Here is a 27,632-nt window from a genome sequence, read left to right on the forward strand (position 1 = left end):
ATATTTGGTCCGGACAGGGACTCGAACAGCCCGTTCAGCCTAGACGGACACATCTGCAGCAGCCGGCCCCGCCCCTTTGGCCACTGCAAGCGCCTGCTGGAGCTGCTGTCAGAGCGACCACAGCGCCCACAGGCGACCATGGGTGCGTCCCAAGTCTCTTATTTTTATAGCGCTACTGCTAGCTCCTCGCTTGAACTGGAAGTCGTTCGAGGTCGGCCATCTTCTAGGCCATCCCAAGTCTCTTATTTGTGCAGCGAGGAGCTAGCACTAGGAGCTAGCAGCAAGCTTTAAGCAGCTACGAGCTCGGATGGTCGAGAGGTTCCTAACAGGAAGTCTTTGTCAGCTTGAGGCCATGACGTATAAATACCCGCCCCCTACATCTGGCTCATTTGAACGAGATGGCGGAGAAACAGCTCAAGTGTACCTGTTACATGCATTCTTTGCAATGAAACGCTGTAATTCACACGCCTACGTGACTACAAAGAGTAACGTTGATGATATTTCGTGCAAGACTGTCATGTTGTAATTAAGTTCATTTCATTCACAACCCGCTGCGGTGTTCAGCGGACTGTCGGTGATGTGTGGCTGTTAAATGTGCAGCTGCTCATGTCCAGAACCACACACACACACACACACACACACACATTTGCCCATCATTAATTGTGAATGGAATGTTTAATAGCTTGTTGGTAATATTAATTAGCCTATTAATATTAATTAGTATTATTACTTTCATGTTGTTGTAAGCTACTGTTATTACTGTCTGTCCTGCATCTCTCTCTCTCTCTCTCTGTCTCTCTCTCTCTCTCTCTCTCTCTCTCTCTGTCTCATTGTGTCATACGGATTACTGTTAATTTATCATGTTGATCTGTTCTGTACGACATCTATTGCACGTCTGTCCGTCCTGGAAGAGGGATCCCTCCTCAGTTGCTCTTCCTGAGGTTAAAGGGTTTTTTGGGGAGTTTTTCCTGATCAGCTGTGAGGGGTTCTTACGGCTTTGATCAGCGAATATAATGTGACTTGGGATGTACGCCAAAAGCTGGCTCCGTTATGTAGCAGATCCAGCGGTGCCGCCGTCATCAGGAATGGACGTTGCTTCAGAGTAAGGCCGTCTCATGTCTCTTAAACTGACAAAGCTCGCTCATCGCTCCTAGCGCTAGCTCCTCGCATTTTTTCCTAGGTGGGAGGGGCTAAACAGCTAGCAAAGTCGGCTAGGTAAGATAACTAGCAGTAAATTAAGAGACTTGGGACGGACCCCATGAAGCTTTTGGTGGGAATGCTCAGTAAGAACCAATCACAGAGCTTCGCATCATCTAAAGTGGTCTGCAGTAGAGCCACGCCCCCTTTTTTAACAAGCGTGGCTGGAGTGCAAGGCACGTTTGAGTCCACGCATCATATTGTTAAAGTTCATAATTTGTGTTTAAAGTAAAGATGAGATGGTAAGTTACTGATACATGTCAAAAATCATATGAAAGATTTACAACTTTTTACTCACCCGGTTTCAAAACTCTCTGTCCATCAGAATGGACGGTGGATCTGAGTGTCACTGGGAAATGAAATGCAGTTTCTAATGAAACCATCAACTGACAATACATCTGATTAATGATGGTCACACAGTGTTCACCTCGGGAGCTTTTAACAGAAATACTTAAAAAATTAAGGACATTTTGAGTTGTGATGTATCCACACAACAGACGCTGTGTGTGTGTGTCCAAATCAGATTTTATTTATTCATCTATTTCCTGTCTCTAACCTATGAGTGCATTTAGAGTATAAATCCACCATTAGAGTATTTTTTTGTGTTGACCGTGTTCTGGACGGAGTTAAAGTCTTCCTGTGTAATATCTGAATGTAGATAGAAGTCTTTCAACATAAAATAAAACAGATTCGTAAACATGTGTGACATCATCATTGTTCTTTGTAAATGACTCCGTCACGGTTTGTTCACTGACCAATGAGTGTCAAGTTTATGTTCCAGTGCAGCTTCATCAGCGGCTTTTATTCTGGTATTTCCTGTCTGAACTGTAGTGTTTTATTTTGAAAGGAGCCCGGTCTCTCCTCTCTCGGTGGTAACCGGAAGTTGACGGACACAGGGCGGCACCGTCAGATGACAAACGGTGTTTAACATGGAGTAACAAGTGTGTGGATGTGGTGAAGAGTCAGGTGAGCTCCAGGTGAGGAGGTAACTCTCTGCTCTCATTGGTTCTTTAATTTGGAAACGTCGTCACTTCACTTTTATTCGATATCAGCGAACCGGAAGTGTTGACAGGAAAGTAAATAAAACGGTACTCTGGAGTTAACGGCACGCGAGCTGAACGGCTGTCAGATCGATCATTATTCACAGCTCTGTGTGTGTGTGTGTGTGTGTGTGTGTGTGTGTGAGAGAGAGAGAGAGAGATCCACTTTTACTTTTACTACTTTAAAAGACTCCGGAAGTTAACACACCGAACGTTACAAAACGTCACAGTAACTGTCACAGAGAATATCGCATTTTCACGGTATTACAGAACCATTATTATTATTATTATTATTATTATTATTATTATTATTATTAATATAAATATCTGTCAGAATTAAAACTGAAGGGTTATTTTTGCTTTAACGTTTTCTTACCATATTTTAGGGATGCATAAAAATGGATTTTTTTGTAGATATTTGATATCAGTATATCCACTTTTTTCCCACCTAACTTAAGTGATCATCATCAAGTCTCTTCTGTAGTGAATTAACATCATATTGACTATTATGGTGACGGCCCAGCAGCAGATGGAGACATGAAACACTGTTCAGTCATTGTGTTTAATAAGAATCCTGATGGTTCATATTCAAGCCTTGAACCTTGAAACCATTTTGTTGAAGGACGTTTGTGTAAAAAGTCTCTTTTGGAAAGAACTGAAAATAAAGTTTTCTGTCCAGTTGCATTTTTCATTGTAATATTGTAGATAAGCAAATGCACACAATATGATAACTGTTAATTTTAATATCACAGTAGACCTTTAAACTGGTGTACTGCTGCAACCCTAGTCCCAACACAGAGTGTGTCAGATGCAGTAGGCCAGAAATACCAGGATGTTCCACTACATCCAGTCCAATTTTGCAGTATGCTAGCCAGCATGCCTTTCTGGCTATTCTGACCCACAATCCTCTGCACAGCAGAAAGAACGTCACATCAACTAAGCTACAAACATGAACATGTGACAGCCTGTCAGCTGATTGACACCTTCAGATAATTGATGACCAGTCAAACAGTCACAATACGAATATTAATTGCCTAAATAGTAATAATAATAATTATTATTATTTAATCATTTTGGAATATTAATACAGCTTATTGACCAGTATGTTTCAATAGATCATAACTGTTAGCGACCTCGTTTGCCTCACCGTTATGGAGCGATGCAGCAGTGATTACACATAAGCTAGCTGGTGTGATTGCACAAGGATTCATAGGTAACAGTTAGTTTATCAATACTGTTGTGTATTGTGTTTTTAATGTTGATGTGTATGTCACACACAACTGTCCTTAAGGTTCACAGTATCGTCTGAATTTAACAGGAAGCCAACAATGACAAAGTGAGTCCTGTCAATGGCAAAACGGGTCCTCTCAGATGCTCTGGACGAGCCCGGGGATGACGACTCGAAGCGCTTCAAGTGGAACCCCCTTAAAGATTTATCAGTCATCCCAAAGAACCAGCTGGAGAATGCAAACACACCAACAGGTCAGTGACAGGAAGAGAAAAACATTTTAGTCAGAGCGAGGAATCGACTGTCATTTGCAAACGGTCGTAAAGTTAGATTTGGCAGAAAAAGCTCTGCTCTCAAAGAATCTGAGTTGCAGCTACTGAGAGAGCAGTCAGACAGACTTTTGATTCTTTTAATCTGAGGACCCTTGTAGACCAAAGGAATATAAAAAGTTATGGGTAATCCAGGAAGAGACACATAATTTGAGATCGCCAATAACACGCTTTTATACATCTGAAGAACTTCTATTAAAAAAATGAACTGCTTGGCAACCAGACCAGCCTCTAAAGCTGTGTCTCCACCAAACCCTTTCAGTCCAGCACCTGTGGAACCAGCAGTAAGCCTTCAGACATGGTCCCTAGACCCTCGGTGTGTTCAGACAGTCCTCTTAAATGTGGGCGGGGTTGTTGTCACTCACTGCTCCGTCCAGCACTCGCTGTATTTCCTCATCAGCGGTGACACAGATGGAAGTCTGCACCTGGTTTATCGTCCACAGAACGAGGCTGCACGCCCACATTTTCACAACAAAATAGAACAGGCTGCAGTGAGAGTCTCTCTCCATGGGATATTTAAAAATAGCAGCTTTGTGCATTTAGTCCTTCTCAGGCAAGCTCAGGGGTTTAGTGTTGCTGTAGCCCACAGGAAGTGAGGATTAGAATATATGACCTTCACATAATCCGCTCCAAATTAATCTATATTTTTAAAGTCATTACTAAAAGTGTGTGTCATATAAAAACTAAAGTGATGGTCAAAGTTGTCACAGTGAAATTTAAGGTGTGCTGATGGATTCACGTCATCAACTCATGCATTGAGTAACATTACAAGTTAACGTTCCACCTTAAAAGTTGCCGGCAGTCGGCCCAGTGAATGAAGTTATTTTTTTCTCTTTCATTTTATAGTTGTAGTTTACTGATGTATGAACAGAGGTTACATAAAACCAGAGTGAGCGTCCTCTACTGACCAATCAGACTGCAGGGTTTCTAGCTCCACCTTTTAGTACCAGATCTGTGTGCTAGGTACCCCAACAGAGGGGGGACCAAACATGGGGACGCTAAGGAACGCTTCTGTTGGGACCATCCACAACTTTCACTGTGGAGACAGAAACTATGAACTGAACCAAACTGCTCAGTGGAAATGGGGCTCAAGTGAGGCAGGCTTTTAGCCACACCGAGCTGGTAAGAGGTACGGGGCATTTAATTTAAATTTTACAGCAGTTGATGAATAGTGCCTACTCATGTGTTCCTGCAGATAACAAGATATAAACCTCATGTATAGCCTTTTTTGTGACTGAACAAATATGTTTTCATACATCTCTATAGAACGTACAGGCTGCACATGGTCAAAAACAGAAATGTTTGTAATTAAGGACGGAGCGATAGCTCAGTAAACTTTGTATTTCTGACATTAGAAATGTTCTTTAGTTGTTTTTCAGCCTTTTTTTTTTTTTTTTTTTTTTTCCTACCCATTATACGGTTCAGCCTGATCGGCTGCAGTAATAAATGTATTGTCAGTCCCTCCACAGCCTGTACTTAAACATATCTGTATCATGATGTGGTTGAAAGTTATTTCGGGCCCCACAATTCAAGTTGCATTTTAATCAGCCTAACTATCAACAGCTATCTTACACATTCATACGGTGGGTTTTTTTGGCTATTAAAAATACCAGAAAAATGACGTCCATATTGCAATGAATTGTGGGTTATTAAATCAGTGAAGTCTGCACCCCAAGCTGACTCTCTGGGAGTCTGCAGAAAGCCTGCCTGAGGCCCCTGTGGATTAGTTGAATTGTGGATTTGGAGCCGTCAGCACTCCCAGACTTCTCGGGAATGTGCCTGCAAGTCTGCGAGTCTACAAGTCTGCAAGTGCGGTGACGTCCGTACATTTGGATCCGGCCAAAATACTGTAAGTGGGGGAGTGACTTGTCGTCTCTGCACATGCAATCAACCAACACGACAAGTGTCTGCCACCTTGTGGAAAGAGCGGGTAACTGCGCAGAGTAGAGTCGTTCACATCCAAACAGATGCACACAAATAATTATATACAGCACCAACACAACTGCTTATCAAATTGAATTTATAAATAATAAAGATAAACCTTAAAAAATACCAACATGAGGCAGTTTGTGATCTTTGAACCATATCAGTGTGAGTTACACCAACAGCATCCTGATCCAAAGGAAACACTGTAAATTTTTCTTTACAGGAGAAGATTGTCTCATCTTAGCTCTAACTCATCGGTTACTATCAGATGAACATATGGAGAGATATTACTGGAGTAATCTACACTTCAAACGTATTCAGATAAAGCAGAGGAATGCATGTTGCCTGGTCCTGATTATTTTGTCTGTTCTCAATCAACTCAAACTCAGATTGAAGTGGGAAGCAGGAGCCTCACCACCCAGTATGGAAGCGTCGTCTACATGCCTCAGCTGAGCAATGTTCATGCAAACCAGATCAATTTCACTGTCGCCAACACGCCTGGTAAATGTCTCCCCTCAATTCATAAACCAAATAAATGCCATATTAACGTTTAATTATGTAAATGTTTTAGATTTAATCCACCAAATGCCTGGTGTATTTATTTTGCATTTCTTAAGAGATGTTGCATTTCTATGTTTCAGCTCAGCCTCCTGTGTGTGTGTGTGTGTGTGTGTGTGTGTGTGTGTGTGTGTGTGTTTTAACAGACAAAAACCAAATGACAAAAAAGTCACCTCACTTCTGCTCGTAAATCATAACCAGACTGAATTATTACTCTGAACCGAAATATATATGTCACACAGTTCACTCCATCTCTCAGGAGTCACAATAAAAGAACCAAGCCTTTTTTATGCACTCAGAAGAAATATTTCTCTCAAATTTTGGTCACAGATTAGCCAAAATCCACCTGACGGGTGTGGCTGATTTTAAAAAGCATTATTACTGGATGTGGTCACAGTAAAAGGACACTCTAGAAGAAGAACAAATTTTATTTGGTATAGCAACTTTTACATGAACAAAATTCAGTGCTTCACAGAAGACGACCATGAAAACACAAGCCACAGGACGCCACCCGAGAAGCTCATCTGCACGCTCATCATCCTCACCAGGGTCTTGACCTGACATCGTCGTAACCTGCTTGAGTTGGCAACTGTTTGCTGTCGATGGCGTCTGGCACTTTGGAGAAGTGTTCTCTTCACCAATGAAAGTGACTATTAAACGTCTTACTTAAAGATAAAGCTGCACATTTTACACTCAGGGTTTCCCACTCATTCTGGTGGACCGCCATGATCAAAACATCTGCTGCCACAGATAGATTTTCTATCTTTGGAGCTGGACCCTCATTAGGAGCGCTCTTGAAATGTATATGTACCGTGCGGTGATTTATAGCACCATGCTGTCGTAGCACAGAGCATACTCTTTGCACAGATGGAGCAGCAGAACGTCAGAACTTGGGGATAAGTCGGCCTGTGCTGTGTTCACGGACCTGCAAAAACGTCTGAATTTAGAGAGGGGACACAGAATGATAGAAAGGGACACACAGGCATTTAAAAAAGTGTCCTTGTGACCATGCCAAGTAGGGCTGCACAATATATTGTTTGAACATCGCCATCGCGATGTGCAATAGTCACATCGCAGGACATGAGATGTTTTCTCTTTTTTCAGAACATGTAAACTTTTGTTTTGCTTCAGAAAAGCAGCTCATTGCTCCGCTCGTTGCTCCACTTGTTGCTCCACTCGTTGCTCCACTTGTTGCTCCGCTCGTTGCTCCGCTCGTTGCTCCGCTCGTTGCTCCGCTCGTTGCTCCGCTCGCCTCTCTCTCTCTCTCTGTCCCTCCCTCTCTGACAACAGCAGCCCCTCCCCCTCTCATGCACACGCTGCAGTCACACACTGAAAATGAGCGACATGCAAGAGGGAGAAACGGTAAAGGAGGATTTATGCCTGGTTCACACTACACGACTTTTCTGCCCCTTCTGAAAGTCACTATGTCCCATTACACGATTGTGGAGTCATAAAATCGTGCCGTGACTTGGCCGACAGACATGACACGCTACACGCTGGTACTCACCAATTATCCCTGGTCGTCTTTAACGATGTGTGTGATGTCATCAGGTTATTCTTGTCCTATTTTTATGACTTTACTATTATTTGAGTCACTGTGTCTGTTCATGTGCCAGCTGACATATTACTGTAGTCACCTAAAAAGTGTCAGCACAGTCCTCCACAACTTCCTGCAAATGTTTCACAATAAAAGCCTATTTAGAAAATGGAGGGATTCTCTCAGCCGAGGTTATAAGGGGCTTTTAATTTGAAACAAATTCAGGAAGTGTTGAGTTTGCCATGCATTAACTTTACAAAGACAACAGAGCGGATAAAAAGTAAAAATATAAAGACACAGAGGGATTAATAAATAACGGAGCGTCTATAATGTAGTCTGTTTCACATGAAGCTGGGAGCCTCTGCAGCTATCGCAGTATATATTGCAAAAAAATAAAAATCACATTGTCAGTTTTTTTCCAATATCGTACAGCCCTAATGCCAAGGCACACCTGATACTGTTTAATCAGCCACACCTGTCAGGTCGATGGATGAGTGTGGAAAAACGAGAAGAGCTCACTAACACAGATTTTAACAAATTTGTGCACAGAATTTAGATTTGACAGTTGTGAGTCTGAGAGGGAGGCGTGTGTGTTTCAATGCAAACTGTATCAAATAGATAAAACCAGTAATAAATGGAAAACATAACAAATTATTTCTGTGTTTCAGTGGACGTCAGTGATGTTGGAGAAGCTTCAGCATCCTCTTCTCAGTCTGAAGGTACATTTATGATAGATTATATAATGTGTGTGTGTGTGTGTGTGTGTATGTGTGTGTGTAAGGTCACTGGCATAAAAGTTAATCCGTTTTAAATATTAAAATATTGGAATATTTTCTGAAGCCACTGCACATGGAATGTGCTGTGCAAAGCATTTTCAAGATGCAAGTAAAATTGGGTGCAACACACACACACACACACACACACACAGGGCACACACACACACACACACACACACACACACAGGGCACCGAGTGTGAAGGTAACAGAGGACAGCCATAAACTGTATGTTGGACAGAGATGAGCTTCACAGCTTCCTTGAGTTTAACCCAACAAGTCACAGAATGGAGAGTTTGTTTGTGTTGAACTCTGACAGAGTATCAATACAGTACTGAGACTGGCTGATGCATCACACACTCAAAGGTAAAATATATATTTAAGTATCACTGCCAATTCATTATCCACACTGCCTACTGATGTTTACCTGCCCAGTTTGTTTGGGTCGAGTTTTGATCCTTTTGTGACAAAACTGTTGAAAAGTTTTGATGATAAAATGTCAGTGAAATTGGTTTGATGGTTTTAGTAAAGTACCAGTGAGACGTATGAGGTTATAGAGGCAGCACTGTACACCTGTATGAATATTGTTAGGAACTCAGGTTAATCAAAAATACGGAAAAATTATATAAACGTATAAAAAATAATAAATAATTATGTTAAACGCTCAAAAAAATGTATCAGCTGATTTATACTAAGTTTATGGGAAAAAGTCTTTTTGGGCCTGATGGCATCATGTGACAGGAAATTGCAGTACCACTGTTTGGTCAATACGAAAATTGTCTTCAAAGTCTGGCGGACTTGCTTGTGGCCGGGGCTGCACAGCCTACAAAACCAAATGGCTGACAAAGAAAAACTACAAAGATGGTGACTGAGAGAGATCTTTGTACCTCATGAGCCCATGTGGTCAGACAGAACAGTAGAAACGCATGAATCTTGAACTTTGAGTATATGTGTGTGATCTATACCACATAAAGGTGCCAGGTTAGTAAAAGACTGGTTAGTTTGCATGCAGGCAGTCTGTATGAGGCATACTAACCCAGCAGCCTAACTACCAGGTGATCACAACAATAAACTCAATGAGTCACTAAGCCTGTACTGTTATTGTGCTAATATTAGCTAGGTCCAGTCACATCCATCATATCAGTCAGTCAATGAAGGGAGAGAGGAAGATTTCGTGGCATGCTGCTTTGTCAGCTGACAATTCTTCCATTGTGAAGGTTCGGCACAGTCTTTGCTACGTTCCAATTTTGCATGTCAGTGGAAAGTGGTTGCTCTTTTGTCTTTGCAGAGTCAGCAGTTTGGTGCTAACTTGGCTTTGTTGGTCCTTTGCTTGAAAAGTAATGTGGCAAGCTTTATGTTGTAGCTGCTGATGCTGGACTTGTTTACTTTGGGTAAGTGTGTTGATAAGTGGTGATTTGTGTGCAGTCTTTGTTGCGCTATCAGATGTTGCATGTAAGAACTGGTTGCTCTTTTGTCCTTACACCGTGTCTTTGAGTAGGCCACATGTTGTGATCAACTACTACTGTGGACAAACAGACTAACACTTTTTTATCTTTGTGTTCAACGCAGACCTGATTGTTCCAGTGCCAAAGAACCGACACATCTCATTCTACCAAGAACTGCTTCAATCATACCTCCATGATAAGTTCATGTGTGCACAAGAAGGGTTGATGGAAAAGACGGATGAGCAGCGTCTGGATGATATCTACACAGAGCTGTACATCACAGCTGGAGGTGATGTACACATCAACACACAGCATGAGGTCACACAGATTGAGGCAAAGAGGAAGCCAGCAGATAAAGAGAAAACAATCAAACCTAGTGATATGTTCAAACCCCCCTCTGGAAGATACAGGCCTACAAGAACAGTGCTGACCAGTGGAACTGCAGGAATTGGAAAAACATTTCTTGTGCACAAGTTTGTGTTGGACTGGACTGAAGGAAGAACCAATCAAGATGTGCATCTTGTTTTCCCCTTCACCTTCCGCCAGCTGAATTTATGGAAAAGAGAGAAGTTGTGTTTGGCAGAGCTCATTCATAAACGTATCAGGGAGACCAAAGACATCACGAGAGAAGCTCTTAATTACATCTTTACAACTCTGCAGTCATCAGGAAACACCAACTTTGACAAGAGCAGGTTCAAACTTCTCTTTGTGTTGGATGGACTGGATGAGATCCGCCTTCAACTGGACTGTTCTAATAATGAAAACCAGGAGGCGGACTTTGATGTGACAGAGTCGATCCCGGTGGATGTGCTGGTAACAAACCTCATCAAGAAGAATCTGCTTCCCTCTGCTCGCCTCTGGATAACCACACGACCTGCAGCAGCCAATCAGATCCATTCTGATTTTGTGGACATCATGACAGAGGTTAGAGGATTCACTGACCAGCAGAAGGAGGAGTACTTCAGGAAGAGATTCAGAGATGAGGAGCAGGCCAACAGAATCGTCTCCCACATCAAGAAATCACGAAGCCTCCACATCATGTGCCACATCCCAGTCTTCTGCTGGATCACTGCTACAGTTCTGAAGACCAGAGAGGAAGGAGAGCTGCCCAAGACCCTGACTGAGATGTACACAGGGTTCTAGAAGTTTCAGGTTCATCAGATCAAAAAGAAGTACGGCCAAAAAAAGTGCCTTCACTACGTTAAATCATTAGCAAAACTGGCTTTCCACCAACTGGAAAAGGGCAACCTGATCTTCTACGAGAGAGATCTCAAAGAGAGTGGCATTGATGTCAGTGGAGCCTCGGTGTGCTCAGGAGTGTTCACAGAGATCTTCAAAGAGGAACGTGGGAGGAAGAAAGATGAAGACAAGATGTTCAGCTTTGTACATCTGAGTGTTCAGGAGTTTCTGGCTGCTCTTCATGTCCACCTGACCTTCATCAACTCTGGTGTCAATCTGATGGCAGAAGAACAAACAACTTCCTGGTGGTGGCTTCCATTCAGAGAAAAGCCTGTACTAATACCATTCTACCAGAGTGCTGTGGACAAGGCCTTAAAGAATCTAAATGGACACCTGGATTTGTTCCTCCGCTTCCTCCTGGGTCTTTCACTGGAGACCAATCAGAGTGTCCTACGAGGTCTGGTGGCACAAACAGGAAGTAGCTCAGAGACCAATCAGGAAACAGTCCAGTACATCAAGAAGAAGATCAGTGAGAATCTGTCTCCAGAGCAAAGCATCAATCTGATCCACTGTCTGAACGAGCTGAAGGATCGTTCTCTAGTGGAGCAGATCCAACAGTACCTGAGTTCAGGAAGTCTCTCCACAGATAAAGTGTCCCACACTCAGTGGTCAGCTCTCGTCTTCATCTTATTGTCATCAGAGGAATATCTGGACGTGTTTGACCTGAAGAAATACTTCCCTTCAGAGGAGATGTTGCTGAGGCTGCTGCCAGTGGTCAAAGCCTCTAACAAAGCTCTGTAAGTGCACAAATAACTGCAGATACCTCAGGCTGGGTAATGTTGGAAAAGTTTTTACACAGTTTAAATATTGTTGGCAACAAGTTTTTTTTTAAAGAACCCTGTTTATTTGATTAAAGATGCCAAACTTATCACAGTCTTTACAGTTTAATGTTGTTGTAACACAAGCAGGCAGACGAGAATATTCTCTACATAAAATGACTAAATCTTAGCTTAGTATCAAATAAGGTAAAGTATTTGATCAGAGTCACATTACTGAGCAATCAGTATCTGACTTTGGTATTTTGGTAGTTTTGTAAATTTGATTTGATGCATTCGTCACATTTTGCTTGGTGCCAATAAGTGCTGTGTCCGATATCCGAACCTGTACAAACTGTTAAACATCAGCAGATGTCCTCAATCAAACAGGTTCCTAGTTGACTGATTTCTGTAGGGTATGGAGTTACTAAAAGAATTGTCGATGATTTGTCTGAAAAATCCATCACTGCTTTTCGTAGTATTATCAGTGTTATTGCTCCAAATGCAGATCATAATGCTGTTGAGTATTCCTTACAGATGACCAAAGCATAGTTGAGTATGATTATTACACCACAGCGATCATTACTTTTAAAGAAATTACGATTTACTGTTAGTGTTCACTGAAATCAAAATATATTGGCTGAACATTTGATTAAAACAACACCCTAAAACCAGAGTATTCAACTCGTCAAGCAAGAGACGGCAGTTCTACAAATGTGATACCTTTTGATTTGAAATGTGAAGGAACAGTGTCAACATTTTTCTTTATTCCTCCTCATTTTTCAGACTGAGTTGCTGTAACCTCTCAATGGCGAGTTGTATGGCTCTGTCCTCAGTTTGCCTGTTCTCCAGTGTGAAAGTGGTGGACCTGAGTTACAACAACCTGCAGGATTCAGGGGTGAAGCTGCTCTTTGATGGACTTAAGAGTTCAGACTGTACACTCAAGACTCTCAGGTCAGATTCAGCTTTTCGTTGGAAAGACCATTTACTTGTTGCTTTACATACACATACATGTCATTGTGGATACTCAAAAGTCTTTGGGATTGTAGCTAACAGTGACCAAAGCCCAAGGTGCAATGTATAACAAAAACTGGCCGACACTAAGGTGCAAAATAAAACAAAAAACTAGCCGACACTGAGGTGCAAAATGAAACAAAAAACTAACCAACACTAAGGTGCAAAATAAAACAAAAAACTAACCAACACTAAGGTGCAAAATAAAATAAAAAACTAGCCAAAAGTAAGGTGCAAAATATAACGAAAAACTAGCCAACACTAAGGTGCAAAATATAACGAAAAACTAGCCAACACTAAGGTGCAAAATATAACAAAAAACTAGCCAACAGTAAGGTGCAAAATATAACAAAAAACTAGCCAACAGTAAGGTGCAAAATATAATGAAAAACTAGCCAATAGTAAGGTGCAAAATATAACAAAAAACTAGCTAACAGTAAGGTGCAAAATATAATGAAAAACTAGCCAATAGTAAGGTGCAAAATATAACAAAAAACTAGCCAATACTAAGGTGCAAAATATAACAAAAAACTAGCCAATAGTAAGGTGCAAAATATAACAAAAAACTAGCCAACAGTAAGGTGCAATGTATAACAAAAACTAGCCGACACTAAGGTGGAAAATGAAACAAAAAACTAACCAACACTAAGGTGCAAAATAAAATAAAAAACTAGCCAACGCTAAGGTGCAAAATAAAACAAAAAACTAGCCAACGCTAAGGTGCAAAATAAAACAAAAAACTAACCAACACTAAGGTGCAAAATAAAATAAAAAACTAGCCAACGCTAAGGTGCAAAATAAAACAAAAAACTAACCAACACTAAGGTGCAAAATATAACAAAAAACTAACCAACACTAAGGTGCAAAATAAAATAAAAAAAACTAACCAATACTAAGTGCAAAATAAAACAAAAAAACTAACCAACACTAAGGTGCAAAATGAAACAAAAAACTAGCCAACACTAAGGTGCAAAATATAACAAAAAAACTAACCAACACTAAGGTGCAAAATAAAACAAAAAAAACTAGCCAACACTAAGGTGCAAAATAAAACAAAAAACTAACCAACAGTAAGGTGCAAAATAAAATAAAAAACTAGCCATCAGTAAGGTGCAAAATGAAACAAAAACTAGCCAACAGTAAGGTGCAAAATGAAACAAAAAACTAGCCATCAGTATGGTGCAAAATATAACAAAAAACTAGCCAACAGTAAGGTGCAAAATATAACAAAAACTAGCCATCAGTAAGGTGCAAAATGAAACAAAAACTAGCCATCAGTAAGGTGCAACATGAAACAAAAACTAGCCATCAGTAAGGTGCAAAATATAACAAAAAAATAGCCAACAGTAAGGTGCAAAATATAACAAAAAACTAACCAACAGTAAGGTGCAAAATATAACAAAAACTAGCCATCAGTAAGGTGCAAAATATAACAAAAAACTAGCCAACAGTAAGGTGCAAAATATAACAAAAAACTAACCAACAGTAAGGTGCAAAATGAAACAAAAACTAGCCATCAGTAAGGTGCAAAATGAAACAAAAACTAGCCATCAGTAAGGTGCAAAATATAACAAAAAAATAGCCAACAGTAAGGTGCAAAATGAAACAAAAACTAGCCAACAGTAAGGTGCAAAATATAACAAAAAACTAGCCAACAATAAGGTGCAAAGTATAACAAAAAACTAGCCAATAGTAAGGTGCAAAATATAACAAACTGCTGACTACATTCGACCCTCCTTCACACAGTGATTATCAGTATCAGTCCTAAGAGAAAGGAATCAAATGAATTTTGCAAAGTCTTTACAGATTCATCATCATGAAAAAGCACCACATAAAAAAACAGACAATTCAAAAAGAAGCCAGTGCAGAGTGTGTTTCTCAGGTTTCACTGGTTGTCCTCAGCTCATGACATAAGGTGATACATTTTTCTGCAGTCACCTCCCCAACAGACGAGGGAGTTTCACTGTTGTGTTTTGAACTTTGGGGTGTGTTTTCATAATACTGGGAAAACAAATTTCCCCATGGAACAATAAAGGCTATCTTTTCTATTCTAAAATGATAATTTCTCAGAGCTTTGTATTTGGGGCATAAGGTGAGGAAATGTAGCTCTACCTGGTAACTGTTACACTGAGAGCAGAGTCTCTCTGGTGGCCAGCTCTGCCTGTACCAAACCTTCTCTGTAGCTTGGTATAATATTGTTTAGTGTAAAACCAGTGGTTAAGCCCTTGACCATTTCAACTGTGGTCTGAATGCACACAGAGTAACCTGGCATCTAAACCAGCGCACTGCGGCAAGCAGCAGCAGGAAGTGACATTAAATAAAGGTTTAGCAAGTCGTAATTGGTGGAAAGAAACTGAGTTTGGAAAGGCCACCTTGGACACCTGCTTTAATAGTTTTATCTTAGAAATTAGTTTGAATCATGAACACCACAAATCAGATCAGATTCATTAAATTAGAGGGGGTAACTTCACAAATGATATTTTCTACATTCATTATATGAATCATCTTGTTTGTCGTAATGGCTGTCTCCCCTTCAGGCTGAGTGGCTGTAATCTGTCAGAGAGAAGCTGTGAAGCCTTGTCCTCAGTTCTCAGATGTCGGTCCTCTACTCTGACAGTGCTGGACCTGAGTAACAACAACCTGCAGGATTCAGGAGTGAAGCTGCTCTCTGCTGGACTACAGAGTCCACACTGTACACTGGAGACTCTCAGGTCAGATCTCACTCTGATGCTTTTGTGTGCACTGTACTGCGCCTCAAACATTACATATCTTGTGATCTAGTTTTGCATCGCATGCCTATTGCTGAAACAGAACCTTAAATATTATACATAACTATTACTGTGGTTTCAGCCGTGTGCTTAATCTTGGCCATGTTCAGACTATCATGTGTTCGCCCTTTGAATCATTACAAATATTCAACAAATGTACTTAATACACTAAAGAAAAATATTTTCTTCTTACGTACATTTTAGGTTGAGTCAGACGAGGCTTACAGAAAAATGCTGTCAGGAGTTCTCATCAGTTCTCACCTTCCAGTCCTGTATTCACAAAGAGCTGGACCTGAGTGACAACAACCTGCAGGATTCAGGAGTGATGATGCTCTCTACTGGTCTGGAGAGTCCACACTGTACACTGGAGACTCTCAGGTCAGAATTCAGCTTCTGTTTAACACATAATCTTTTAAACGTTGCTTGACGTGAAGTAATTGTCTATGCTAAAACACGCCAGACATCTGGAGGATTTAACAGTGTAGATTACCCTGTAGTTCTACTGGGGGATTTTAGCGCTCACATTGGCAAAGGAATTGGGAGGAACAGCCTGCTTGATCTGAAACTGAGCGATGCTTTATCAGACTTTTGTGCTAGTCATCGATCGGCCATTACAATCACCATGTTTGAGCATAGGGTGGTTTGTAAGTGTACTTGGTACCAGAACACTCTAGGTCGATGATCCACACTGTGGTCCTATCATCAGACCTGGGACTGTATGTCTCTGACACTCGGGTGAAGAGAGGAGCAGGGTTATCAGCTGATCACCACCTGGTGGTGAGTTGGATCAGATGGCGGGGGAGGTTGCCAGGCAGAGCTGGTAAACCCAGATGTGTAGAGACAGTGAAATGGGAACATCTGGCTGAGGCATCTGTCCACTAGGTCTTCAACTCCCACCTCCAGAAGAGTTTCTTATGTATCCTTGGGGAGTTTGGGGACATGAAATCCAAGTGGGCCATGTTCAGGACCACCTCTCTTGAGGCAGCTGTGAGAAGTTGTTGTTGATAGGTTGTTCTCACAGCAACCTAAGAAACTGCAGGTGGACATCAGCAGGGAAGGAGACAATCAAGCTGAAGAAGGATCAATCTGGAAATCCATCGGTAAATAAAATAATTTTTTTCTTCCTTTACCTCTGGAGGCACTGTCCGGTAGTTTTTTGACTAACGGAGGTGCAGAGACCTCGGGGATCGCTCACCCCCTTCACTTCCGGCGGTGCCCCCAGTGTTACACTCCTACCTCCAACTCGAACCAAACGGCGGTAAAAATGTTGCCACTAATGCCCTTTTGTTTTGCTGTCGTGAGGAGTGGAATGTGTGCTGGTGGATGTACAACGCTTGTAAGTTGTGCTGTTGTCCATGTTTTTCACGTTGACGAGACGGCATTTTGGGTGGAGTGGTCGCCATGGACACAGAGCTTGCTGTTTCTGTAGGTTCACATTTCCTGGGGACACCTGCACGTCTCGGCCCCGCCCCCTCCATTGTGATTGGCTAAAATGCAGCATCGTTCAACCTCAAAGCCCCGCCAAAGCAATTACCCAGGTGTGGGAGGAGTTTGGGAGGCCAAGGAAAAGGACTTTCAGTTGGCCTTAAGAAAGTTCTGGAAAACCATTAAATGACTCAGTAGGGGAAAGCAGGGCTTGTCTCAGGCTGTGTTCAGTACGGGAGGAGAACTGCTGACCCGGACAGGGGATACTGTCGAGCAGTGGTAAGAGCACTTTGAGGAACTCCTGAGCCCAAACAGCAAGTCCTCTGTGGAGGAGGCAGATCTTGAAGCCTTGGGTGGAGCCTCATCCATATGCCATATCTCTGAGGTAGTCCAAAAGCTCCTCATCAGCAAGATGCCAGGTGTGGATGAGATCTGTCCTGAGATGCTGAAGGTTCTGGACATTGTTTGCCGATCTTGGTTGACACGCTTTCTCAGTGTGGTGTGGGGGTCCTGGACAGTGCCTGTAGAGTGGCAGACTAGGGTGGTGGTTCCCATTTTTTTTTAAAAAAGGGGGCCAGAAAATGTGCTTCAATTAACAGGCCTCAGCCTCCTTGGGAAAATGTATTCCAGGGTGCTGAGAAAGAGGCTCCAACAATCAATCAATCAATCTTTATTTCAGACTCAGTTCGGTCCATAAAAAACACACAACTACAAGAAACAGTAACAACAATCAGACACCAGGATAAAAAAAAACACACACACACACACACACACACACGAAAAAAACAAACAAACAAACATTAGAACCATATCTAAAAGACATAAAAACACTCTCTCCAGTGCCTCCAAAAACTAGAAGAATAACAGGTACTGCTCTTTTTAGGCATGACTAGAGCCATAACAATTCATTTGTGGAGTGCTTCAGCCGTGCCATAAAAGTAAACATCAAATTCCTAAGAACAACATCCAATGTGGGAACATTGCTGTGTACAAGTAACTGACTGGCACTCGTCCATCTAGGGAGCTTCAACAGAATTCGCAGTGCATCATTATATGCCACCCGAAGTTTGTTCAATTTAGCCTTACTGTAACTGCACCACAAGTGGGCAGTATACAGTGGAGTACAATAGGCTTTAAACAAAGCAATTTGTTTGTATAAAATTTACGTGCCAACATATTTGCTTGTGCATACAACTTACAGTACTGTCGCTGTATATCATCATCATCATCATCATCATCATCACACAGGTCATCCCTGATGATGTGACCAAGATATTTCACCTTGTCCACAAGAGTCAGTGGATTCTCTGCCAAGAGGAAAGAGGAGAATGTTCTCTTCATGTCTGCCTTAGGCCCTGTGTCCACATAGCGCCTTTTTCTGAGCGCCAGAAGAAGGCCAGTGTCTTTTTTCAATTGTTCCCAATGAGGAGAGAGCGTCTGCGGCCGCCTAGGGAAAAGGCGCTGCGCCCAGCGTCTTTTTTCCGGCCGCTCCTCCTTTTTTGTGTGGCCGCTCCGAGCGTTTTGAGTTGAAAATCTCTGAACTTTTCAGAGAGGCACTGGTGTCGTCACCGGCGCTTTTTCCAGGCAACCAATCATATCGTGGAACTCGTCACCCTGGTAACCAGAAAAAAAGGAGGAAACGCTGGTGCTGGCCGTGTCCATCTGTCCGGAGTTGTATGACATGTAACACAGACATTACCATAAGAGAGACAATAGCTATATATGTGTATATATATATATATATATATATATATATATATATATATATATATATATATATACACATACATACGTATGTGTATATATATATATATATATAATAGTAGCTTAGTTAAATTAATTATTTTTCCAGCAATATATAAATTGAGAGATTTTACAGCAACACACATTTAATCAATTCTAACCCATACAGTGGTGGCAAAGTTACTAAGTACATTAACACAAATCCTACTAATAAAACATGATGATGACTTCACCAGCTGTAGCATTAAAAGATTAACACAGTATATGTATCACTATAAACCAGTTATGTAATACATAAAACATGAGTCTGAACATGATTCTGATACTGGCCATTCTGCAATAATACTTTTACTTTTGCTAATGTATATTTTAATGCTAATACTTTTGCACTTTTACTTTAATAAGATTATGACTACATGGGAGTGTTTTAAACTTTGGTATTACTACCTGTAGGTGGTGGTATTTGTCAGAGTTCAAAGTTCTTACCCCACAGCTGAGTAGGAGGTGGACTCACCGTAGGCAGATGCGCAGACACTCTGCAGGACTGATGCTCTCCCTGAAAGTTGTGTGTGCTCTGGAGATGGTGCTTCCAATCTTCTGGAGGAGTAGCTCAAATTGCTCCTTGGTTAACCTAAAATAGGCCTGGAACCGGTCTCCATCTAACCGCAGCTCTTGGACGAGGCGATGGTATTCACCGTATTGATGCCTCCGACGGTTAGTGTCATGCACCCACATCCTCCTTGCTCTACATGTACGTCTGTCAGATTGAGCAGTGACAGCAGGGACATCACTGTTAAGCTCATACAAACATAATATGAGCGCAAACATCTTCCGGTTGGTGCTCATCGTGAAAGAAATGTCAAACTATAGCCTAGATAAAAAACAAAGAGGTGATGCTGCAAAACTGCGCAGCTACAGGAATTGTCAAGATATTTTTGTCATAGAAACGAAAACCCTCGTGAGCGTTTTTTTTGGGGTGCATAGACGCTTCATCCCAGCGCTCCGCAGCGCCCTTCCAGCGCCTTTCTGCCAGAAAAAGGCGCTATGTGGACACAGGCCCTTAGTCTTTATAATCATAACTACACTCTTTTCAGAGTTAAATTTGATATCAAACTGCTTTCCGTAGTCTGTGCAGACTCTAAGAAGTTACTGCAGATCAGCAGAATATGGAGACATGATGACCAAATCATCAGCGTACAGTAGGTGATTAATCAGCTTTTCTCCCACCATACAGCCAGTCCTACACTCTTTAAAGGATAACTTTGGTATTTTTCAACCTGGGCTCTATTTCCCCATGTGTATGTGTGCGTATGATTCATAGGTACAACTCGTTCTAAAATTGGTTCAGTATTGAGGGAGGCGGATGCAGCTGGAGCCGCGAAACGAGCTAAAACAGTAACAGGGGCAAATGCGTCCCGTATAAGTTTGCGCATTAAAAGTGCTTTTTTTGCCACTGACGGGTTCAGATCGCCAGTGCTATCTCTGTAAATAGCATACTAGCCTTTCCCTTACCTCTGGGCTGTGTGATGTCACGAGCTTTGCTCCACTGTGTCTGTAGCTCTCTCTACTCGTGGGACAGCCGTTTTCTTGAGGAAGAGGTGTTTCGGGATTGGATGTCTTCTCTTCTTCGGCTGGCAGTAGTCATCTTGGGAGAAGTGAGCACTGCAGACCCGATGGTCTGCAAGGCGCAGTGTCTGGACAGGAGTGTTAGCATCCATTTGTAGCACAACTAGCCACAACTTCAGCATTTCGCCGTCCGACAAAGGCAGCCTATGAAAGCTGTACGGGGTGTTGCGCAACATCCTGTTATTGCGTTCGGGAAAAAGGCCCGTTTATTTGAGCACTCCAAAAACTCCGGTAACACTCCAGGGGGTAGCACGTAAAAGACTCCGTCCTCTGACTCTGACTCTTCTAGCGTAACACACACACTTCATACACACATACTCACTTACAGTACCGAGCGGGGACACCCTCCCCCTCTCTGCTCCAACACTGACTGACAGCTGACTCCACTCATTCACACTCACCACTGCCCCAGGGCCGCTACAATATGCTATCTACAGAGACAGCACTGGCGATCTGAACCGATCAGTGGCAAAAAAAAAAGCACTTTATACGGGATGCATTTGCCCCCATTACCGTTTTAGCTCGTTTCGCGGCTCCCAGCTGAACCAATTTTAGAACGAGTTATACCCATGAATCATACGCACACATACACATGGGGAAATAGAGCCCAGGTTGAAAAATACCGAAGTTGTCCTTTAAGCCTTTAGAGAGCTCATCCATATACAAACTAAACAACATACTGTAGGTGACAGAATTCCACCCCGTCAAACCCCATTTGTCACTGAAAAGGGTTCAGATATAGTGTTACCCCTCTCTCTCATAATTTTGCAAACAGTTTCCCATGATTAATGCTATCCTTAGAGGAATCTAGGAAGCACAAAAACATGGTAGAGTTTTGTTTTCTATATCTACTGACAGCCTCTTTCAAATCATAGATACACATGTCAATGCCATGTTTATTTTTAAATCCGAACTGCTCATCAGTGGTGGTTATATGTTCCTGTAGCCTATCTAGCAGGATTCTCTCAAGCACTTTTGACAAGACACTGGCCAGAGCAATGGGTCTGTAATTCTCAATACAGGATATCTTCCCTGTTTTATCTTTAATTACTGGCACCAGCAAAACAGACAACATAGAGTCAGGTAGTGTGCCATGCATCAACATTCCAGAGAAACACAGAGAAAGTAGAACAGAAACCCTGTAGCTCTGCTGTAATCTGATCAAGGCCACAAGATTGATTTAACGCCAGTTTCCCAATAGCATAACTGACTTCATCAGGCCTAATAACCACATTTTCAGGGGAAACATCACCAACACAAAAAACATCACTTTTAACACAGTTAAAAAGGTCACTGTAGTGTCTTCTCCATAATTCAGCAATATTTACATTCCCAGTTACCCCTTCAATACTAGAGGGCAAAGGTATTTTACTGTCATTCATGATCTTAACTTCTTTCCAAAAGTCCTTAACTTCATTTTGCTGCAGTTTTCTGGCCACAGAATTAGTTCTCAAAGGCTGTTCGTTCCTCTTAATAAATCTCACTGCATACTTGAACCGAGTGACAGCCTGCTTCTTAGTTTCACACTCAGGTCCATGCCTTGGTTTGCCTGAGATAACCCAGTTTTTAAAGGCTTCTCTAGCCTGCTGATGTAGTGCATCTACATACTCGTTCCAACCTGGCCTAAAGTGATGCCATTTAGCCCTTCTCTGCCTGAATGGTTTACTAGCCTTATTCAGACAACTCACAATAAAGTCATGCATTACACATAGTACCACATTATGTTTAGAGTTTGCACAATTAATATTACCACACAATATAGCAATATATGGAATGTCAATATTCCCTAGGCTCTTCTCAGTCAAGTCATAATAATACCATAGCTCATCATCAGAGAGTCTAGCCCACTCCAATTTCTCACCATGATTTTGGTTATCATTAGCAGTCAGCACAGGTAGACTTTCTATATTCAGTATAATGGAGACAGGCATATGGTCTGTTGTTGCCAGCCCATGCAATATCTCAATCTTCTTCACACCTTCATGAGCATCAGCTGTACATATACAGTGATCTAGCCAAGATGTTTTATTCCAAGCATCACTAACATATGTATAGCTATCTGCTGGCAACAGAGCCTTACTAGACAAAATGAGCTTGTTAACATGACAAAACTCAGTCAGGTATTGGCCAAACAAAGATTTCACATCAGAAATGTCTGCATTCATGTCACCCATTACATTAATACAAGTATATTCATTTTCCTCAATAAAAGCAAGCCTTTGAAGGTATAGATCTCCATTACTGGGACATTCATATGGTGTGTAAACATTTAAAATGATGAACACATTATTGTTATAAGCAACTTTTATAGCTATACACCAGTCTACGCCCATTCTAATCACACTGATCAGAGGGTCATATTTTTTATGTCACATTATAGCCACACCTCCAGGTATCCTGCCATGCACAATACCCAAACTCAAATCTGTTGTAGACCCCTGCCCCATGGAAGTTACTGTTAACAGAACTGAGCTTGTCCAAATCTTGTTTGGAGAGAAAAGTTTCTTGTATACAGAGGATGTCCGTGTCCTCGAGGAGTTTGTCAATAACAAAACGCCGCGCCTTATCCCTCAGATTTTCGATTGGTGAAACAATTCAGAGGGAGCAAAGCCGATTCTGTTCTGGTCGTGGGACAATGGACCAGCACTTCACCCTTGCAAAGCTGCTGGAGGGGCACTGTGGGAGTGTCCCCATCCAATCTACATGCACTTTGTTGATTTGGAGGAGGCTTGTGATCATGTCCCCCAGAAGTCCTGTGGGGGGCACTGAATCTGTTGCTATGCGCTATCTGGTCCTTTTATAACCAAAAAGAGAGCAGACAACTTGACAAAAGTCAAACATGTTTTCAGAGGGTGTTGGCTTTCGCTAGGGCTGTCCCCTGTCACCGATTTTGTTTGTGGTATTTGTGGACAGGATCTCAAGATGCAGCCGTGGGGAGAGAGGGGTCCAGTCTGGGGACTTCAGACTTGCGTCTCTGCTCTTTGCTGATGATGTGGTTCTAATGGCTTCATCACAACGTGACCTCAAGCATGCGCTGGGGTGGTTTGCAGCCGAGTGTGAAGCTGTTCAGGATGAGAGTACCTCCAAGTTTGAGGTCATGGTTCTCTGTTGGAGGATGGTGGGTTGTTCCCATGGGTGTGGGAGTAACTGCCCCAAGTAAAAGAATTCAGGTATCTGGGGGTCTTGTTCATGTGAGGGCAAATAGAGTGCAAGATGGACGGGCAGTTTGGTGCAGCCTCAGCAGTGATGTTGGCCTTGTGCTGGTCCATCGTAGTAATTTATCAGGCCAGCTACGCTTCGACCCTCACCAGTAGTCATAAGCTTTGAGTAGGAACCAAACACAACAGATCATGGATACATGATGAAATGAATTTCCTCATTTGGCTGGGCTCAGCCTTAGAGATGGGATGAGGAGCTTAGACATCCAAAGGAAGTCTGGATTAGAGCTGCTGCTCCTTTGTGTTGGAAGTGGCCAGTTGAAGTGTTTCAACATCTGATCAGGATGCCTTCTGGATGCCTCCTGTAATAGGTTTTTAAAGCACGTCCAACTGGCAAAAGGCCCCTGGTGGGACCAGAAACACACTGGAAGGATTATATATGTCATCTGGCTTGGAAACATTTGGGATCCCCCTGGGAGGAGGATCTGAAAAGCGTTACTGGGAATAGATGAACATAAATAAAATGACTGTGTCTGTCTGTCTCTCTCTCTCTCTCTAGGCTGTCAGGCTGTCTGATCACAGAGGAAGGCTGTACCTCTCTGGCCTCAGCTCTGAGATCCAACCCCTCCCATCTGAGAGAGCTGGACCTGAGCTACAATCATCCAGGAGACTCAGGAGTGAAGCTGCTGATGGATGGACTGAAGGATCCACACTGGAGACTGGACACTCTCAGGTACAAGCAGACAATGAGAGCTAAATACTTTGAGGCCGTCTCTTTTATGTTGAGGTTCAAGTTCATTTTTAAGTACTGGTGCAGTGCCCGTCATAACTATATATTTTGTGCGTGAAGATGTGTAGAAGAAAAGCTTGTCTGTCCCTACCACATAGGACGGTCATTACTTCTATGAACTTCCACTCCGTGTTGTGTGACCAGTGCTCTCCCACTGTATGTCCCACATATGTGTCACATATCTATTTTACACTGTCACAGTCATTCGGCTTATTTGTTGCAATGTTCACAATGAGCCAGGCCCACTAATTCAGCGTAGTTTAACCTACTTTGAAATCCCAACACCCGAAAACCTGTCAGCTGTCAGGGGGGCGTGGCCACCGCAGGCATCGTCCAGTGACTTGCATTTTTTGCTTCTTTAATTTGTGTGTTTCACATTTCTCGTTCAAACAACTTCAAAGTCAGAAACGGCACACCCACGTGCCCTGAGGAAGGTATGTACCAAATATTAGGTCAGTCCACTGAACGGTTTAAGAGATATGCGACTGAATGACACACAGACAGACAGAGACATCGTGCATTATATAGACATACACATTTTTAGAAAAAAAAAAAGCCTTTTTGCATCAACATCCATATTTGAAGCATCGCCTGGATATAAACTGTAGCTGCACCTTGACTGGTTCGTGGAGGAATACAACCATGAGGCTGTAATTCCAGTTTTATAAATGTGGCTGTTTTGTCTCAATGGTCCATCTGAGTGAAGGTTTCAAGAGATGACTGATGAGGAAGCTTCTGAAGGTTCATTCTGACTTTGTGTCTTCATCCAGGTTGGAACATGGTGGAGAGCAGAGGCTGAAACCTGGTCTGAGGAAGTGTAAGTGTGTGTTGACTTTGGTGAAACATGGCAGCTCATGTTTAAGACACAGATTGATTGATGAAAATAAGAGCACATGTTAATCTGCTAGGTGGAGTTTTGATCTAATTAACAGTCAGTCTGATAATAAAGCAACAATAAACCTGTCAGGTGTGTGAGATGATGAACTGCTGCTGCTTTGTGTCTTGTTCTCTCCATCAGATGCCTGTGAACTCACAGTGGACATGAACACAGTAAACACACACCTCAAACTGTCTGACAACAACAGGACGGTGACAGCAGTGAGAACGAGGCAGCCATATCCTGATCATCTGGACAGATTTGACTACTGGCCTCAGCTGCTGTGCACAGATGGTCTGACTGGTCGCTGTTACTGGGAGGTGGAGTGGAGAGGAAGAGTTTATGTATCAGTGAGTTACAGAGGAATCAGGAGGAAAGGAGACAGTCACGACTGCTGGTTTGTAGGGCATGATCAGTCCTGGAGTCTGTGGTGCTGTGAGGATGAAGGTTATTTTGTCTGTAGCAATAAGAGAAGACTAACCCTCCCTTCCTCCCCCTCCTCCTCTTCCTCCTCTGTCTCTAACAGAGTAGCAGTGTATGTGGACTGTCCTGCTGGCACTCTGTCCTTCTACAGAGTCTCCTCTGACTCACTGATCCACCTCCACACCTTCAACACCACCTTCACTGAGCCTCTTTACCCTGGCTTTGGGTTGTTATCATACAGTTCCTCAGTGTCTCTGTGTTCACTGCCTAACCTTTATGCCCAGGCCAGAAATCTTGATTTCATCTTTGAACAAATCAACACAGTCGTGAATCTGCGCTTTCACGAAACAGTTGGTAGCACAGCTTTCACATCAAAATGGAAGTGTGCCATTATCTAATGTGTTGCATTTTTAAGACCATACGAAGGTCCCAGGTCATGCCAGGTCATGCTAACGGTAGCTAACGAGGCTCCATTGACTTGCATGTTAAGTAGCTAGCAGGCTAGCGAGGTAGCTGGCTTTGTTGGTGTATTTTGCGGTCTATGGTTTAATTTAAAAAGTAATAAATCTGAAGTACGTCACACATGAACTCTTTAAACACTAACCTGTTCAGAGTTTAACGTTATGTTATTGCCAACACAGCAGACTTTTTTTTTTTTTTACATGTGTGCAGAGCAGACTGCTGCAGTATAGGAAAAATACACAGGACTAGTATGAATGATGCAGTTCATTTAGAAGTGTCAGAGCACTGAGCTGTTGTCCATGTGCTTATTATGTTAATCCCTGTGTTGTTTCTTGCACTCTCTGTAAAGAAAATAATGTGCTATACAAATAAATTTGCTTTGCATTGCATTACCTTGCCTTTGTCTGACCACAAACATATGTTGGATGTTTTGGTACAAACAAGTTACAGTGTTACAGTGACGTTGAGAAATGGGTCTGTATTTGTTACTCTTATTTACAGCAGTTACAGAACGTATGGCCAAACAATATTTTTCCATGCTTGAAATTACTTAAACTAAAACACTAATTTAGATGGAGTGTGATGAACATCTTGAGTATCAGTATCTAAGAGAAGTGGAGCTGAGGCTTTGTCAAATCCACCTCTGAGGTGGGATCCAAATAATCCTGAAATTTGGTATCAAATTGATCCAGATCTCTACCTTAAAGGGAAATTCCAGTTTATTTCAACCTGTCTCCTGTCGTCCTAAATTTGTTTCAAGTGACTAGTGACATAGAAATAATAGTTAGCATGTTAGCCGTTAGCCTAGATACAGCCGGGGCGCATAGTAGCGTCAGACCTGTTAAAACGTAAGTGAACGGGCAATCTTCAAGTGCAAAGTTAGTCCACTAAACAAGCTTTTTTCCACAAAAACATGTCATGTATTATTCTCACTGAAAAAAGTTGAACACAAAGCTTTTGTCACCACACAACTGTTTTTATTGATCAAAAGAGTCTAAGTAAAGTAGTGGTTGACTATGGCTTCTCTCATTGATCGTCCATTTGGTCCATCTGGATGCAGTCCTGGCAGTGGTGGGTCAGGCACATCTTGGGGCTGTGAATGATCACCTCTTTAATATGTTAAAAAAGAATGATTGACATGTGGGTACTGACCCTCCCCCTTTCTTTCTTTTTCATTTTGGCTTTGTTGTGTTTTTTGGTTGATTTTTTTTTTTTGTATGGTGTTAACTATGTATGAAAGGACAGCAGTTATACATTTTCTGTTTGCTCAATTGATGAGTTTTGTCTTGGCTGTCTGGAATAAAACAAAACAGAGTTA

General features: G+C 42.1%; 1 pseudogene across 1 annotated transcript; it reads left to right on the plus strand.

Moving 5' to 3' along the window:
* The first annotated feature begins 2,074 nt into the window (after positions 1 to 2,074).
* Positions 2,075 to 27,595, plus strand: LOC117255640 (NACHT, LRR and PYD domains-containing protein 3-like; annotated as a pseudogene). Its single transcript, XR_013490824.1, has 11 exons — positions 2,075 to 2,174; positions 3,556 to 3,719; positions 6,110 to 6,221; positions 8,484 to 8,534; positions 10,159 to 12,010; positions 12,815 to 12,982; positions 15,580 to 15,753; positions 16,015 to 16,188; positions 24,322 to 24,495; positions 25,323 to 25,369; positions 25,571 to 27,595. The product of XR_013490824.1 is annotated as an NACHT, LRR and PYD domains-containing protein 3-like (transcript).
* The last annotated feature ends 37 nt before the right edge of the window (positions 27,596 to 27,632 follow it).

The sequence above is a fragment of the Epinephelus lanceolatus genome, chromosome 3 (genome assembly GCF_041903045.1).
Source record: "Epinephelus lanceolatus isolate andai-2023 chromosome 3, ASM4190304v1, whole genome shotgun sequence".
Lineage (NCBI taxonomy): Eukaryota > Metazoa > Chordata > Actinopteri > Perciformes > Serranidae > Epinephelus > Epinephelus lanceolatus.